Source organism: Phacochoerus africanus, chromosome 12, assembly GCF_016906955.1.
Source record: "Phacochoerus africanus isolate WHEZ1 chromosome 12, ROS_Pafr_v1, whole genome shotgun sequence".
Taxonomy (NCBI): Eukaryota; Metazoa; Chordata; class Mammalia; order Artiodactyla; family Suidae; genus Phacochoerus; species Phacochoerus africanus.
Window position 1 is genome coordinate 2,718,439 of NC_062555.1, and position 16,195 is coordinate 2,734,633.

The following is a 16,195-nucleotide window of genomic DNA, read 5'->3' on the forward strand; positions in this document are numbered from 1 at the left end:
ATTGTTAATGCCTATATTCTACTGGATTCTAAATTCTTATAATATTTTTTTTGAAATATGGGAAGAAAAATCCCCATCTCCTGAAGATTATTCAAATATGAGTCCATAAGGATATGAAAATTTGAGTTTAAGGATTTGAGAAGATGAGTTTAAGTAAGAGGGGTTTGTGAAATGGAGACTCGTATATAAATCTAGCAAAGGTATTTGTCTGACTTGGATGAAGTGGGCTGTGATTCTATAAGGGAATGGGAGCCAGATACTGCAACCTCATTACAAGACTATTATAATAGTTGACATTAATATACCATGGCATTGATACTGGGAAAGTTATGAAAATATACAGGTCTACTGAAATAGAATTGATAAATTGGGTTGCTGAAATCCTATAGCTTTATAATAGATAATAAATATACTTCTAATGATTGATTTACATGGACATGGCATGATAGCATCCTCTATATGGTATTATTTTCTCCATTTTATACAATCTCTGAGATTAATGTTAATAGTAATACTAATGAAATGTTAACTAAAATGTTTAAATCAATTCTTCAATAAAATTATTTTTATACAAACTAAATGAACATTTACTGTACTCTAAGTCTTTTTAGGAGATTTGGTTCTTCAATCCTCATTTCAAACATGAGATGATCACTAACATTATTGTTATACTTATTTTACACACTAGGAAGTAGAAGCCTAGAGAAATTAATAATCCTGCCTCAAATTAGCAGATAAGATCAGTTTGGATTACATATCTTATCTTTCTCCTCCATCTTCTTAAAATATATCCTTTATTATTCCATCTTCTTAAAATACATATTTTATTATTAAACATGAAATACAATGGTAAACATACAGTGGTAAGCATACAATGTTGAGTTTGTAAAGTACTTTTTGCACGACCATAATAAGTAGATTATTTTAACATTATTTGCAAGCTTATGTGAAGCAACTTATTTGACAGACATATTAATAACTATGTAGTACTGCTTTCACTAAAAGTCCATTTTATCTTTGTCCCTCCCTTACCCCCACTTCCTGCCTCCAAAATCTCCATACAAAATATGAAAACTCCATAGACTCTTCTGCAAAATGTTGATTGACAATCCCAGTGATTGAGAATATTGATTTGAGAATAAAAAAGACCAGCATAAATCTTGCTCTTCTCCACTTGCAACTTCTTGATCTGAGGTACATTTCTTGGGCCCTTACATTCCTATTTCCTCAATATCAAATAAAAATAATAATGCTCATGTCACTAATTTTTATGAGTATTGATTGAGGAAATATATATGAATATATGTATTAAACTGCTGTGGTCACACAAAGGAACTTCACTATTTTTTTTTTACTGTGCCCTTAAAGGTAGAAATAATTGACAAATTGAGCAAGGATACAGAGAAATATTTAACTATGCAATAAACTGAGGAATAAACATCTCCAGTTTTACTTTTAAGGAAGCCACAGGGATTGATAATGTCCATAGCAGTTGATCCCAGCAAGAATTCTCCATGTTCCTGATTGGAATAAATGGGTGATGATTTATATCTTTTAATATATTTATGTATTTTTGCATGTGAGTGTACTAAATATTGTTTTTATTCTCATAATTAGTTTTAATTATTTAAAGAAGTGCCTCTTGGCAAATGAAGGATATCTGGGATGAGAGAGCTGGATCCTACAAATTTTTTAATATCTATGAATCAAAATTTTTATCTGTCAAATTAGGTTAAAGATATTTACTATCTTTGGAAGGATGGGGGAAGATGAATTGCTCTATTACTATGTTTGAAAAATGTTGTGATGTAATGATTCCTATATATAAAAAGTAAAATTTAATGAGCATCAACACTATCGAAAAACTTACCTTCAATTCTTTGATGATATTAGTAGTATTTGAGGGTGTCCAAAATTAATAACATCTTCAAATTGACCTCCTGTTGGATAAGTACTTTTCAATAGGAAAGATATGACACACTCAAAAACAGACTATTCAGATAATTCAGTATCACAGTAGAAAAGAAATGGTAAGTCTAAATCTCTCCTTTTGTCCTAAATCCTCAGTTTTCACAGAAAAAAAAAAACTGACTTGAATTTAGAATTGATTCATTTGGAACATTAGAAATGCTCTTCTATAGATGGCTCTGATCCCATAGGCAGGAGGCAGAATATGTGGTGTAAACACATTTAAATGGGTCATTCCATCCTTGATGGATATTGCTGTGTAGATGTTAAAAAAACACATTTTCACCTGAATGCATGGCTATTTAAAGAGTTTTCCATAAAGGTTCATGCATCTTATCTTATAGCTGCTATTTTCTCTCCCAGGAGATAATTATCTATTCTGATGGAAAGTCTTTGTCTAAGAATCAGATATTTGGGAGAGACATGCTAGAGAGACACTCATTCTTGAATGGGGAATTGTATTCCCTGATCTTGCAACCAAAACATACAAGTCCCCTTTCTCTATCTAAACCTGGGTTACTAAGAATGCTGAATGTCATGTGAATAGCAAGGATGGCATAATTCCAGCATGGGGACCAAGGATACAGTTAACCTATGAACACATTTCAGAGAGAAAACTGTATTCTTATCAGTATGATTTTTTTTTCTGAAAACCGAGTAATGATTTCTCGAGAGTTAGAATAGTGAGGGCATAAAGTCAATGTCAACCATCCAAAAGTACTTGATTCGAAATCCAAATAATTTTTCACATTTGAAACTATGGAAATAGACACTCAAAGGAGATCAGATATTTATTTCTGGCACTTTTATGATGGTCAATATAGAACATTAGGCAACATTAAATATTTGGGGAGATATCTAAACATAAGAAAGGAGTTTGAAATCAAACACAAATGTTGTTCCACATTCTTATCACTTTGTATTATTTTCCTTTGTTATTCTAAGTGATAAATTACTGTATTTGTTGTTTGCTTTCCTTGATAGCTAATGATGTTGATATTGAATACAGTTTCCTATGTTAGATACTAGGACTTCTTTTTTTTCCATTCTATTTATAACTGAGTCTGCTACCCACATACCCCCTATCTTCAATCCCCCAAAGCACTCCCATCTTGACAATCATAAGTCTATTCTCTATGTCAGTGAATCTACTTCTGTTTTGTAGATAAGTTCATTTGGGTTATATTTTAGATTTCATTTGTAAGTGATATCATATGACTTAAGTTTTTCCCTTTCTGACTTACATCACTTAGCCTGGTAATATCAAAATCCATCCATATTGTTACAAATGGCATTATTTTATTCTTTTTATGACTGAGTAGTATTCCATTTTGTGTACATGCGTGTATGTATGTGTGTGTGCATGTGTGTCTTTGTGTTTGCACACACACATATTCTTTATCCATTCATGTATTGACAGACGTTTAGGTTGTTTCTCCGTCTTGGCTATTGTGCATAGTTTTCATATGAACATAAGGGGGCATGTATCTTTTTGCATTATAGCTTTGTCCAGATTTATGCCTGAAAAGTAGGATACCTGGATCAAATGGTACTATATTTTTGGTTTGTTGAGGAAACCCCATACTGTTTTCCATACTGGCTACACTAATTTATATTGCCACCAACAGTGAAGGAGGTTTCAATCTTCTCCACACTCTCTGTATTTGTTATTTGTAGACTTTTAAATTTTTTTTATAATTTATTTTTTCCCACTGTACAGCAAGGGGATCAAGTTATCCTTACATGTATACATTTTCCCCCCACCCTTTGTTCTGTTGCAATATGAGTATCTAGACATATTTCTCAATGCTACTCAGCAGGATCTCCTTGTAAATCTATTCCAAGTTGTGTCTGATAAGCTCAAGCTCCCGATCCCTCTCACTCCCTCCATCTCCCATACTTTTTAAATTTTTTTAAAAAATTTAGTTTTTATTCCCCCAATACATTTTTTTTCTTCTGTATACCATGGTGACCCATTTACACACACATATGTATACATTCTTTTTCCTTACATTATACTTCTCCATCACAAGTGACTAGACATAGCTCCCAGTGCTACACCAGGACTCATGGCTAATCCATTCCAAAGGCAATTGTCTGCATCTATTAACCCCAAACTTCCAATCCATACCACTCCCTGCCCCTCCCCCTTGGCTGCCACAAGTCTATTCTCAAAGTGCATGATTTTCTTTTCTGTGGAAATGTTCATGTGTGCCATATATTAGATTGCAGATATAAGTGATATCATATGGTATTTGTCTTTCTCTTTCTGACTTACATCACTCAGGATAAGAGTCTCTAGTTCCATCCATGCTGCTGCAAATGGCATTATTTTGCTCTTTTTATGGCTGAGTAGTATTTCATTGTGTATATATACCACTTCCTCCTAATCCAATCATATGTTGATGGACACTTGGGTTGTTTCCATGTCTTGGCTATTGTGAATAGAGCTGCAATGAACATTTGGGTGCATGTGTCTTTTTTAAGGAAAGTTTTGTTCAGATATATGACCAGGAGTGAGATTACTGGGTCATATGGGAGTTCTGTGTATGGTTAATTACTAATATTGGATATATCCAACATTGTATTATTTTATTAGTACTCTTAACTGTGTATCTGTCACATGTGTTTTATTTTTTTTCCTAGTTTGTCATTTATCTTTATTTTCCTATATGTCATTTGCTTTTTATGCTTTGTGGAGGAAGGTCTCTCCTCCTTAAACAGCATTTTCACATTTTTATTTATTTTCTTTTTTTTCTTTGTATTTTAAGTTTTTAACTTATATGGAATTTATTTTAGGATATGAGGTTTTGAAATTTATTTTAGGATATGTAGTTTTGTTTTCTTCTGGATAAATAACTGTGATGCCAAAAACCATGTATTCACCCAATAGTCCTTTCCCTATTGCAATATATTGGGTTTCCACATGTAATTGGACCTATTTCTAATGATTTAATTTTCTATCCTTATACCAATACCTTACTATTTTGATCATAGTGGCTTCATGGAACCTTTTAATATTTTGTAATATTTTGTATTTCTTTGTCATAACTTTCTTTCTATTTTTGGGTATTTTGCTCTTCATGTTAATTTTATCCAGTTATGAAATATACTTAATTTGGAATGTGATGATACTTGTATTTCTACATTGGGAAGTAATATTAAATCTCCCAAGAGTCATGGTATTTCTCTGCATTTTTTTCAGGTTTTATTTTTAGGACCTTCTTTTTAATATTTTATTGTATTCTTCAAAAAGGTACAGTACCTTTCTTTTTAGATTTGTTCTTAGGTATCTTATAGTCTTGTCCCTATTGTGAGTGGGTTGCTTTTCTGTTTTCACTTAAAGTAGCATTTGGAGAAATCAAGAGATTTTACATATTTTCTTGTGTATGAGTCTTACCAAATTATTTTTAGATTTTTTTAAAAGCTAGAATCTCATAGGTATATCTGAAGTACTTAATTCTCTTCTTCACCAATATTTGTACCAATTATTTAATTTTCTCATTTTCTTTTGCTTCAGCTAAAGCATTGAAAACACCATTAAGGAGTTCCCTCATGGTTTGGTGGGTTAAGGGTCCAGTGTTATCACTTCTGTGGCTCTGGTTACAGCTTGGTGCCAGTTGGATCTCTGGCCCAGGAACTTCTGCGTGCTGTGGGTGTGGACAAAAAAGTAAATAAATAAAATAAAAACACTGTTGAATAATAGTGGTGATATCCTACATTTTTATCTTATCCATGTTCTGGGAATGACGTCAGCATTTTCATTATTGAATGTCATGTTTGCTATTTGGTTTTTTTGGTCATATTTCAAAGTTGTCTTTTATGTAGAATTCTTATTTGGATTGACTCCTGAATTTTGTTTATAAACCTTTTGGAATATATTGATATAATCCCTTGTGTTGATATATTTTCTAACATTGAATCATCCTTTTATTTCTATGATAAACCCCATTTGATTATAGTGTTTTATTCTTTTGTTGCTCTTTGGATTTCATTTCCTGTTTTATGTAGAATTTTTCTGTATATGTTCAGATGTGAAATCAATCTGTAGTCTTATTATTTCTGATATCTTTTTTTAGGTTTCTGGTATTGTGGTTACGCCAGATTCTCTAAGGGAAATTGGGAATATTTTTATGTTTCTTTGTGGTCTTCCACAGTTTGAACAGCATGGGAATGATCTGTTCCCTAAAAGTTTAAGAGACACAGTTCTGAAAATATCTAAAGTTGGAGTTTTCTTGCTTTTTGTTTTTTAATACACATCTGCAATTACCTTTCCAATCTGGACTATAACTCTCTGTCTCTCTAGGTTTTGTTACTTTTTCTTGGGTAAATTACATAGTATTTAATAGATTTTTCAACTGTGTTCTCTATGTTGCACATAATATTCTGTTGTGATTACATTTATATCCTTCTAGCGGTGTGCTGGAGTTGAGTAGCCAGTTGTGCACATTTCTGGGTTTAGTGACTACACATTCGTAGCTTAAAATCCACCATTGTTGGGAGTTTTTACACCAGGAAGATCAACAAGCACTGCAAATAGTGGCTTTTCTTGTAATCTGATTGTTAAATATTAACCAGAATGCTGTTGCCTGTATAAATTAATGTATCTCTTTTTCCATTTTGCTTTTTTTGTTGTTGTTGTTTTATTTGTCTTGCTCTCTTTTTCCTTAACCAAGATATTCAAAAAAAAAACCCTCCTTTGATGTTTTTCTTTTTCTCACTCTATCTTCATTTTTTATTATAGTTGGGTTGATTTACAATATGCTGTCAATTTCTGCTATACAGCAAAGTGACCTAGATATATATATATATATATATATATATATATATATATATATATACACACACACACATATATTATTTTTCTTACATTATCCATCATTATGTTCCATCACAAGTACTTAGATATAGTTACCTGTGCTAATTTTTTATCCACTCCAAATGCAGTAGTTTGCATCTATTAACCCCCAACTCCCAGTCCATCCCACTCCCTCCACCTTGGCAACCACAGTCAGTTCTCCATGAGTTTTTCTCTTTTCTGTAGATAGGTTTGTCTGTGCCATGTACAGGATTCCAGATACAAGTAATATCAATAGTTTGCATCTATTAAACCCAGACTCCCACTGCATCCCACTCCTTCTGCTGCCCCCCTGGCAAAGCAAGTCTGTTGTTCAGGTCCATGATCTGTTTCTGTTTTGTAGATAGATCATTTGCACCATATTTTAGACTCCACATATAAGTGATATCATATGGTGTATGTCTTTCTCTTTCTGACTTACTTCACTTAGTATGAGAGTCTCTAGTTCCATCCACGTTGCTACAAATGGCATTAATTTGTTCATTTTTATGGCTGAAGAGTATTCCATTGTGTATATGTAAAACATCTTTTTTTTTCCTCAAACTGTACAGAATGGGGATCAAGTTACTCTTACATGTATACATTTTTCCCACCCTTTGTTCTGTTGCACTATGAGTATCTAAACATAGTTCTCAATGCTATTCAGCAGGATCTCCTGGTAAAGCTATTCTAAGTCATATATAATAACCCCAAGCACCTGATCCCTCCCACTCCCTCCCTTTCCCATCGGGCAGCCACTAGGCTATTCTCCAAGTCCATGATTTTCTTTTCTGTGGAGATGTTCATTTGTGCTGGATATTAGATTCCAGGTATAAGTGATATCATATGGTATTTGTCTTTGTCTTTCTGGCTCATTTCACTCAGGATGAGATTCTCTAGCTCCATCCATGTTGCGGCAAATGGCATTATGTCATTCTTTTCTATGGCTGAGTAGTATTCCATTGTGTACATATACCACCTCTTCCGAACCCAATCATCTGTCGATGGACATTTGGGTTGTTTCCATGTCCTGGCTATTGTGAAGAGTGCTGCAATGAACATGCGGGTGCATGTGTCTTTTTTAAGGAAGGTTTTGTCTGGATATATGCCCAAGAGTGGGATTGTGGGGTCATGTGGAAGTTCTATGGATAGATTTCTAAGGTATCTCCAAACTGTTCTCCAGAGTGGCTGTACCAGTTTACATTGCCACCAGCAGTGCAGGAGGGTTCCCTTTTCTCCACAGCCCCTCCAGCACTTGTTAATTGTGGATTTATTAATGATGGCCATTCTGACTGGTGTGAGGTGGTATCTCATGGTAGGTTGGATTTGCATTTCTCTTATAATCAGGGATGTTGAGCATTTTTTCATATGTTTGCTGGCTATCTGTATATCTTTCTTGGAGAACAGTCTATTCAATTCTTTTGCCCATTTTTCCATTGGTTGATTGGCTTTTTTGCTGTTGGGTTGTATAAGTTGCTTATATATTCTAGAGATTAAGCCCTGTCAGTTGAATCATTTGAAACTATTTTCTCCCATTCTGAAAGTTGTCTTTTTGTTTTCCTTTGGGTTTCCTTTGCTGTGCAAAAGCTTTTCGGTTTGATTAGATCCCATGGGTTTATTTTTGCTCTTATTTCTATTGCTTTGGGAGACTGACCTGAGAAAATCTTCATGAGGTTGATGTCAGGGAGTGTTCTGCCTTTGTTTTCTTCTAGGAGTTTGATGGTGTCCTGTCATATATTTAAGTCTTTCAGCCATTTGTAGTTCATTTTTTGCCTGGTGTGAAGGTGTGTTCTAGTTTCATTGCTTTGCATGCAGCTGTCCAGGTTTCCCAGCAATGCTTGCTGAATAGACTTTCTTTTTCCCATTTTATGTTCTTGCCTCCCTTGTCAAAGATTAATTAACCATAGTTGTCAGGGTTTATTTCCAGGTTCTCTATTCTGTTCCACTGGTGTGTCTGTTTTGATACCAGTACCACACTGTTTTGATAACTGTGGCTTTGTAATATTGCTTGAAGTCTGGAAGAGTTATGCCCCCTGCTTGGTTTTTGTTTCTCAGGATGGCTTTGACAATTCTGAGTCTTTTGTGGTTATATATACATTTTTGGATTGTTTGCTCTAGATCTGTGAAAAATGTCAGGAGTAAATTGATAGGGACTGCATTGAATCTGTTGATTGCTTTGGGTAGTATCGTCATTATTTATGATATTAATTTTTCCAATCCATGAACATGGAATACCTTTCCATTTCTTTACATCTTCTTTGATTTCTTTGATTATAGTTTTATAGTTCTCAGCATATAGGTCCTTTACCTCCTTGGTCAGGTGTATTCTGAAGTATTTGATTTTGTGAGGTGCAATTTTAAAAGGTATTATATGTTTGTATTCCTTTTCTAATATTTCATTGCTGGTATACAGAAATGCAGCTGACTTCTGAAGGTTAATCTTATATCCTGCTACTTTGCTGAATTGATTAATCAATCCAAGCAGTTTTTGGGTTGAGTCCTCAGGGTTTCTGTGTATCGTATCATGTCATCTGCATAGAGTGACAGTTTTATCTCTTCTCTTCCTATATGGGTGCCTTTTATTTCTTTTGTCTGTCTAATTGCTGTGGCTAGTACTTCCAAAACTATGTTGAAGAGCAGTAGTGAGAGTGGGCATCCCTGTCTTGTTCCAGATTTGAGTGAGAAGGCTTTCAGTTTTTCCCCATTGAGTATTAGATTTGTTGTGGGTTTATCATAAATGGCTTTGATTATGTTCAGAAATGATCCATCTATGCCCACTTTGGCGAGAGTTTTGATCATGAATGGATGTTGGACTTTGTCAAATGCTTTTTCTGCATCTATTGAAATGATCATGTGGATTTTGACATTTCTTTTGTTAATGTGGTGTATGACACTGATTGATTTGCATATGCTGGACCTGGGATGAACCCTACCTGGTTATGGTCTGTGGTCTTTTTGATATGTTGTTGGATTCGGTTGACTAAGATTTTGTTGAGAATTTTTGAATCTACATTCACTAAAGACACTGGCCAATAGTTTTCTTTTTTGGTGTTATCTTTGTCCGGTTTTGGAATTAGGGTGATGCTGGTGTCATAGAATGTCTTTGGGAGTGTTCCTTCTTCTTCATCCTTTTGAAAAAGTTTATGGAGGATGGGCACCAGATCCTCTTTATATGTTTGGTAGAATTCACCCGTGAGGCCATCTGGTCCTGGGCTTTAATTTGTAGGGAGTGTTTTTATGCCCTCTTCAATTTCATTTCTAGTGATCGGTCTGTTCAGTTGGTCTGTTTCTATTTGATTCAGTTTTGGCAGGCTATAAGATTCTAGAAAATTGTCCATTTCTTCCATATTGTCAAATTTGTTGGCATATAGTTGTTCATAGTATTCTCTTATGGTTCTTTGTATTTCTGCACTATCCGTTGTGATTTCTTCTTTTTCATTTATAATTTTATTTGGGTTCTTTTTCTCCTCTTCTTAGTGAGTCTAGCCAGGGGTTTGTCAATATTGTTTACCTCTTCAAAGACCCAGCTCTTGGTGTTATTTATTTTCTCTATTTTTTTTGAATCTCCGTTTTATTGATTTCCTCTTTGATCTTTATGGTTTCCTTCATCCTGCTGACTTTAGGTCTTTTTTGTTTTTGTTTTTTTTTTCTACTTCATTTAGTTGGAAGGTTAATTTGTCATTTTGAGATCTTCATTTTTGAGGAAGCCCTGTATTGCTATGAACCTCCCTCTGAACACTGCTTTTTTGGCATGCCATAGATTTTGAGAGCTTGTGCCTTCATTATGATTTATCTCAAGGTATTTTTTAATCTCCTTTTTGATTTCCTCATTGACCCATTGATTTTTTAGTAGCATGTTGTTTCATCTCCATGTAGTAGGTTTTTTCTCATTTCTTTTCCTGTGGTTGATTTCTAGTTTCATACCAGTGTGGTCAGAGAAGATACTTGAAATAATTTCTATGCTCCTAAATTTCTTGAGGTTAGCTTTGTGCCCCAATATGTGATCAAGTCTTTAGAATGTTCCATGCACACTTGGGAAGAATGTGTACTCTAATTTTTTTGGATGTAGTGTCCTGAAGATGTCAATTAAGTCTAACTTCTCTATTGTTTCCTTTAGGATTTCTCTTGCTTTATTGGTTTTCTGTCCAGAGGATTTGTCTGTTGATGTGAATGGGTTGTTAAATTCTCCCACTATGATTGTATTCCCATCAATTTCTCACTTTATGTCTGTTAATATTTGTTGTTATGTATCTGGGTTCTAGTATAGTTGGGCCATATGTGTTGATGTTGGTAATATCCTCTTCTTGAATGGATCCTTTAATCATTAAATATTGTCCTTTGTTGTCCTTTTCCTTCTTTTCTTTTTCTGTATTTTTAGGGCTACACCCTTGGCATATGGAGGTTCCCAGGCTAGGGGTCCAACCAGAGCTGTAGCTGCCAGCCTACACCACAGCCACAGCAATATGGGATCTGAGCTGTGCCTGTGACCTACACCACAGCCCATGGCAGAACTGGATCCTTAACCCACTGAGTGAGGCCAGGGATGAAATCCATGTCCTCATGGATGCTAGTTGGGTCCACTAACTGCTGAGCCACAACGGGAAGTCCAAGAGCTTTTTTAAAACTTCTTTTATTTTCTACAAAATTCTTTATTTCTCCTTTTTTTTCTCAATAATGCCTTTAGTGGTATGCTGGTTTGGTGGGAGTGTCAGGGGTTTTACAGTCAACTCTCTAGGGTAAAAGTCCTGATTTCTGTGTTACCTACTTTCCATGATGAAAGGCTAAGGTCAAATTACCAGTGTGACTTCAACTAGCTCATACAATTTCTGAAAATGTAACAACTGGATACCATGAGGCAATAGGTGTGGTTCATTTTACCACTGGCTACTTCATTTACTCAAAATCATAAAGCACAGGTTTCTGAGGTTTTGTACAAAGAACATTTCATTAGCAAACAGATTTTTAGTTTAATAGTAGAAAGGAGGAGGAACTTATACATAAGAGTGATGGGAAGAAACAAGAGAAATAGTATTTTAATTTGCAAAAAAAAACAAAAAAAAAGTTCTGTGGCACAGGTTTGATCCTGCTGTGGGAACTTCCCATTGCCACAGGTGCCACAAATGTAAAAAAGAAAAAAGTTTTAATAATGGAGTTCCCATTGTGGCACACTGGGTTAAGGACCTGATATAGTGTCTGTGAGGAGGTGGGTTCATTTCTGGCTTCACTTAGTGAGTTAAGCATCTGGCATTGCTGAAAGTTGCAGCACAGATCATAGATGCTGCTTGCATTTGGGATTGCTGTGTCTGTGGTGAAGGCCTGCAGCTGAAGCTCTGATTTGACCCCTAGTCTGGAACAGCCTGATGCTATGTGTGGGGCCCTACAAAGACAATAAAAGAAAAGAAAGAAAGGAAGAAAGAAATGAATGAAGAAAGGAAACAGACTAAGTTGCTGTTGCTTTCCTATAAGATCAACCCAAACAAATTCCATTTCACTGAGTCATTCCAAAAAATGGGCAGAAGTTAGTAACAGGGGACGCCCCTTGCTGTACCACTCTGTCACTTTCAATATGCTGAGACCACAATGTGTTCTAAAAGTCGAAGCACAGGAGGTAATTTCTGACTTGTATTAATTGCTTTCTTTGCTTTCTGCTTCTTTATTTATTTGTTTTTTTTTTAGAGCTGCACTCTTGGCATATGGAGGTTCCCATACAAGCAGTCAAATTGGAGCTACAGCTGCCAGACTACCCAACAGCCACAGCAATGAAGGATCAGAGCCTCATCTGCAACCCACACCACATCTCATGGCAACACCAGATCCTTAACTCACCAAGCAAGGCTAGGGATAGAACCTGTGACCGCATGGTTCCCAGTTGGATTTTTTTCCACTGTGCCATAATGGGAACTCCCTTGCTTTCTGCTTATGTTTAGAGGTAGGGCATTATCCATGAGATATCAGCAAGTAATTCTGGCAATTAAAAATTTTTCTAAGTGACTCCCCATCCTTGTTCACTTCACATTGATCCATAACTGCTGTGCCATTTCCACAGGTGGTTCATGTCCATGTCTGCTTTCGGCCTGCTCAGCCCAAAAGTGCTACAACACAACCCTCATTGGGAAAGTCTGGTTTTCTTCTTTCTTCCAGCTTCAAAAGGACCATTTGAACTCCCTCAATGTTCCTTTGTCTCTTTATGATTTCCTTTGTCAAAGATGAACAAATCCATATACTAGTTAAAGCATAAGCACAGATTTTAATCATTAACATATTGCAACAGAGAAAAGAGCCTGAACTGAACCCAACAGAGGTTATTCTTTTCTTGTCATCCTTGGGTTTTCACAGGCTGACACTTTATAGGGGTTTAGTGACATCCTAAGGTCACATCCTCCAGCTATTATCAACTATTACTAGTCTTTATTCAAGTCTTCATAGGCCAAGGTTGAGGCCTAGTTGTGAAGAGGGCTCAGAGGAGCCTGAGTAGAGTTTGAATGAGGAGAAAACTTTTGTTATGTAGCAAACACTCACACCTAATATTCCAGGCAGTCTTTTCTCTTCTAAAGCCACTGCCTTCCTACTCTTCACCCCTGAGCCCCAGAGGGCTGGGTCTCTGGACCATGTTAAGATGGTGGCCAACAGCCTTGTGCATAGGTCAACCTGTCTTCTATTGCAGAAAGGGGCATCTTCTCCTCTTGGTGTGACTTTGGGAGCTGAACGGTCCCTGGAGAGAAGGGACTCCTTAGAAATCCTTCAATTGGAGTATTATCTCAAGAAGAGCCTGACATTCTGCATTTGCTCAACACAAGAGCAAATCCTTCCAAAACAATCCTGTCACCATAGATTGCATTTGCTTCTTTTTGAAATTCGAGTAAGTGGAATCATACATAGATGTGCTTCCTTTGCTTGACTTTCTTTGGTCATATTAGTGTTTGTGAGCTTCATTCATATTGTTGTGTTCCAATGGACCCCAAAAATGGGCTGAGTCCTGGCCTCAGTGGCAGGACTGCAGATGATGAGGGGTGAGTCCCATAGCTGTTCCTTGGCCCCTTCTGCAAATCCAGGCCCTGCTCCTTTTTAACAATGTTGATTATAAAAGTGATAGGTACTTGTTAAAAAAATAAAAGTTTATACAGTATAAGACATTAAAAAGTACAAGTCCCTTTCCTCTCTGTAACTCATACAAATCTACTTCCTAGTGATTATCACTCTTACTATTCATCATAGCTAATACTTATTGATGATTTAATATGTGTAAGTTATGTTTTTAAGCATTTTATAGCTCTTTTTAGAAATTAAAATTTGTCACGTGGTCTTCCCAACATTTGGTATGCATATTGCCAACAAAAATTGTCCCTCACCATCCAGTTCTACAAGAATGAAGTCACTAGCCACTACAGTTCCTGATCTGCAACAAAGCCTGAACAGATTTTAGAGAGATCATGAATGAGGCCCTCTGTGCTCTGGGACACACTGAGAGAATAAGCCTTCAGATGGTTAGATATTTTTGGGAGGAGTTCCTATTGTGGCTCAGTGGAAACAAATCTGACTAGCATCCATGAGGATGCAGGTTTTATCCCTGGCCTTGCTTGGTGGGTTAAGGACCTAGCATTGCTGTGAGCTGTGGTGTAGGTTGCAGATGTGGCTTGGATCCTGTGTTGCTATGGCTCTGGTGTAGGCCAGCAGCTACAGCTCTGTTTCAATCTCTGTCACCATAGATTGTTTTTGCCTCTTTTTAAATTCAAATAAGTGGAATCATACAGAGATATACTTCCTTTGCTTGACTTCCTTTGCTCAGATTAGTATTTGTGAGATTCATTCACATTTTTGTGAATATGAAAACTCCATGTGTCATGGGTATAGGCCTAAAAAGACAAAAACTTTTTTTTGAAAAACATTTTTGGGGAGAAGATTTTATAAGCTCAATGTCTTACATCCTCTCATATGTGGAGAAGAGATGAACCGAGACATCTGCTCTGTGTCACTAAAGCAGCAACCTTCTGCCAAAATGTGTGCTTGGTTGTGTGTCTCCCCCTTTGCTAAAATCACATCTATACTGACTTCCCTCCTTCCTCTTTAGAACAGTTCCTCAGAGCTCTCTGAGAGGCTCTCTCCCAGCCTACGGTCCTCATTAACCCCAAATAAAACTTACCTCTCAAGTTGTGCATTTTTTTCAGTCAACAATACATACATATTTTTATCTTTAACAGAGGACTGATGCCCTCAGATTGTTAGGAATCTTATTCTTTTCACTTACAACATATCTTGAACAATTTTCCATGCCACTATACATGGACCTCTCATTCTTGCTAACTGCAGCATTTCTATTGAGTGGACAGGATATCATAATTTATTCAGCATATTCTGTAACGGAGGACATTTCAGTTGTTTCAGTTTCTTATTACAAACAATGTTGTGATAAGCATTCTTGGACAAATACTTTTGCAAACGTGTATATGTGTATGTATGTTTGTTTCTTTTTTGTATTTTTGGGTCCCATCCAGGATACCACATTACATTTACTCATCATGTCCTTTTAGCCTCCTTTTGTTTCTCCTACAGCATTTGTTTTTCATGACCTTGACAGTTGGAGGAGTATTCAGCAGGTATTTCCTAGAATATTCCAAATAATTAGAATGACCTAACAGGTTTGGGGGAGGAAGATGAGAGAGATGAAGTATCGTTCTTGTTGTGAGCCACACAGGAAGTCTGAAGTATCATTCTTATCACATTATCAAGGATGTTGACTTTCAACATGTCTTACTGATGATATTAACCTTGATCATTAGGCCAAGTGGTTGAGGAGGCACCTGAGGCAGAGGGCAGGGCAGAGTGGGGTCCAGGAAGTGTGGAGTTATCAATGGAGACCATGCCTCCACACTGTCCACCTCTCTAGGGCTCCGAAGGCACCCCTTGAACAACCTGCTGGGAAAATTTTAAAAAGGGTTCTTGGTGGGGGAAGTGCTCTCAGCAATCAGAATTGATTTCCCAACTCTTCGCATCCCCACACTTGCACCAGCCTTGGGAAGAGCAAAAGGATGTGACTCCTGGAGCCATCAGAGCTGTGCCTGACCAGCGATGATGCCCGGCAGGCTGTCATCAGCTCCTACTAGCCCTAGAATCTGGGCTGGATCCCAGAGCCAGGGCCACAGGCAGCATCACAGGGAAGGGCCCCTAAGCGAAAGCTCAGCAGCCCTGTGGGCATGAGGGGCATGGCCAATGCAGCTGCATGAGGTCCAGGGTCAGTGCATCATGGGCAGGACTTTGGGAGTGCAGCGTCCCTGTGGCCCTTGTTTGGGCCACAAAGAAGGCGGTTACTGCCTCTGGCTCTGCGGCAGCCACCTGAGGTACAGGAGCCTAGGACACAGTCAGGTCCAGATGTAGCTTCTCTGTGGGCAGGTC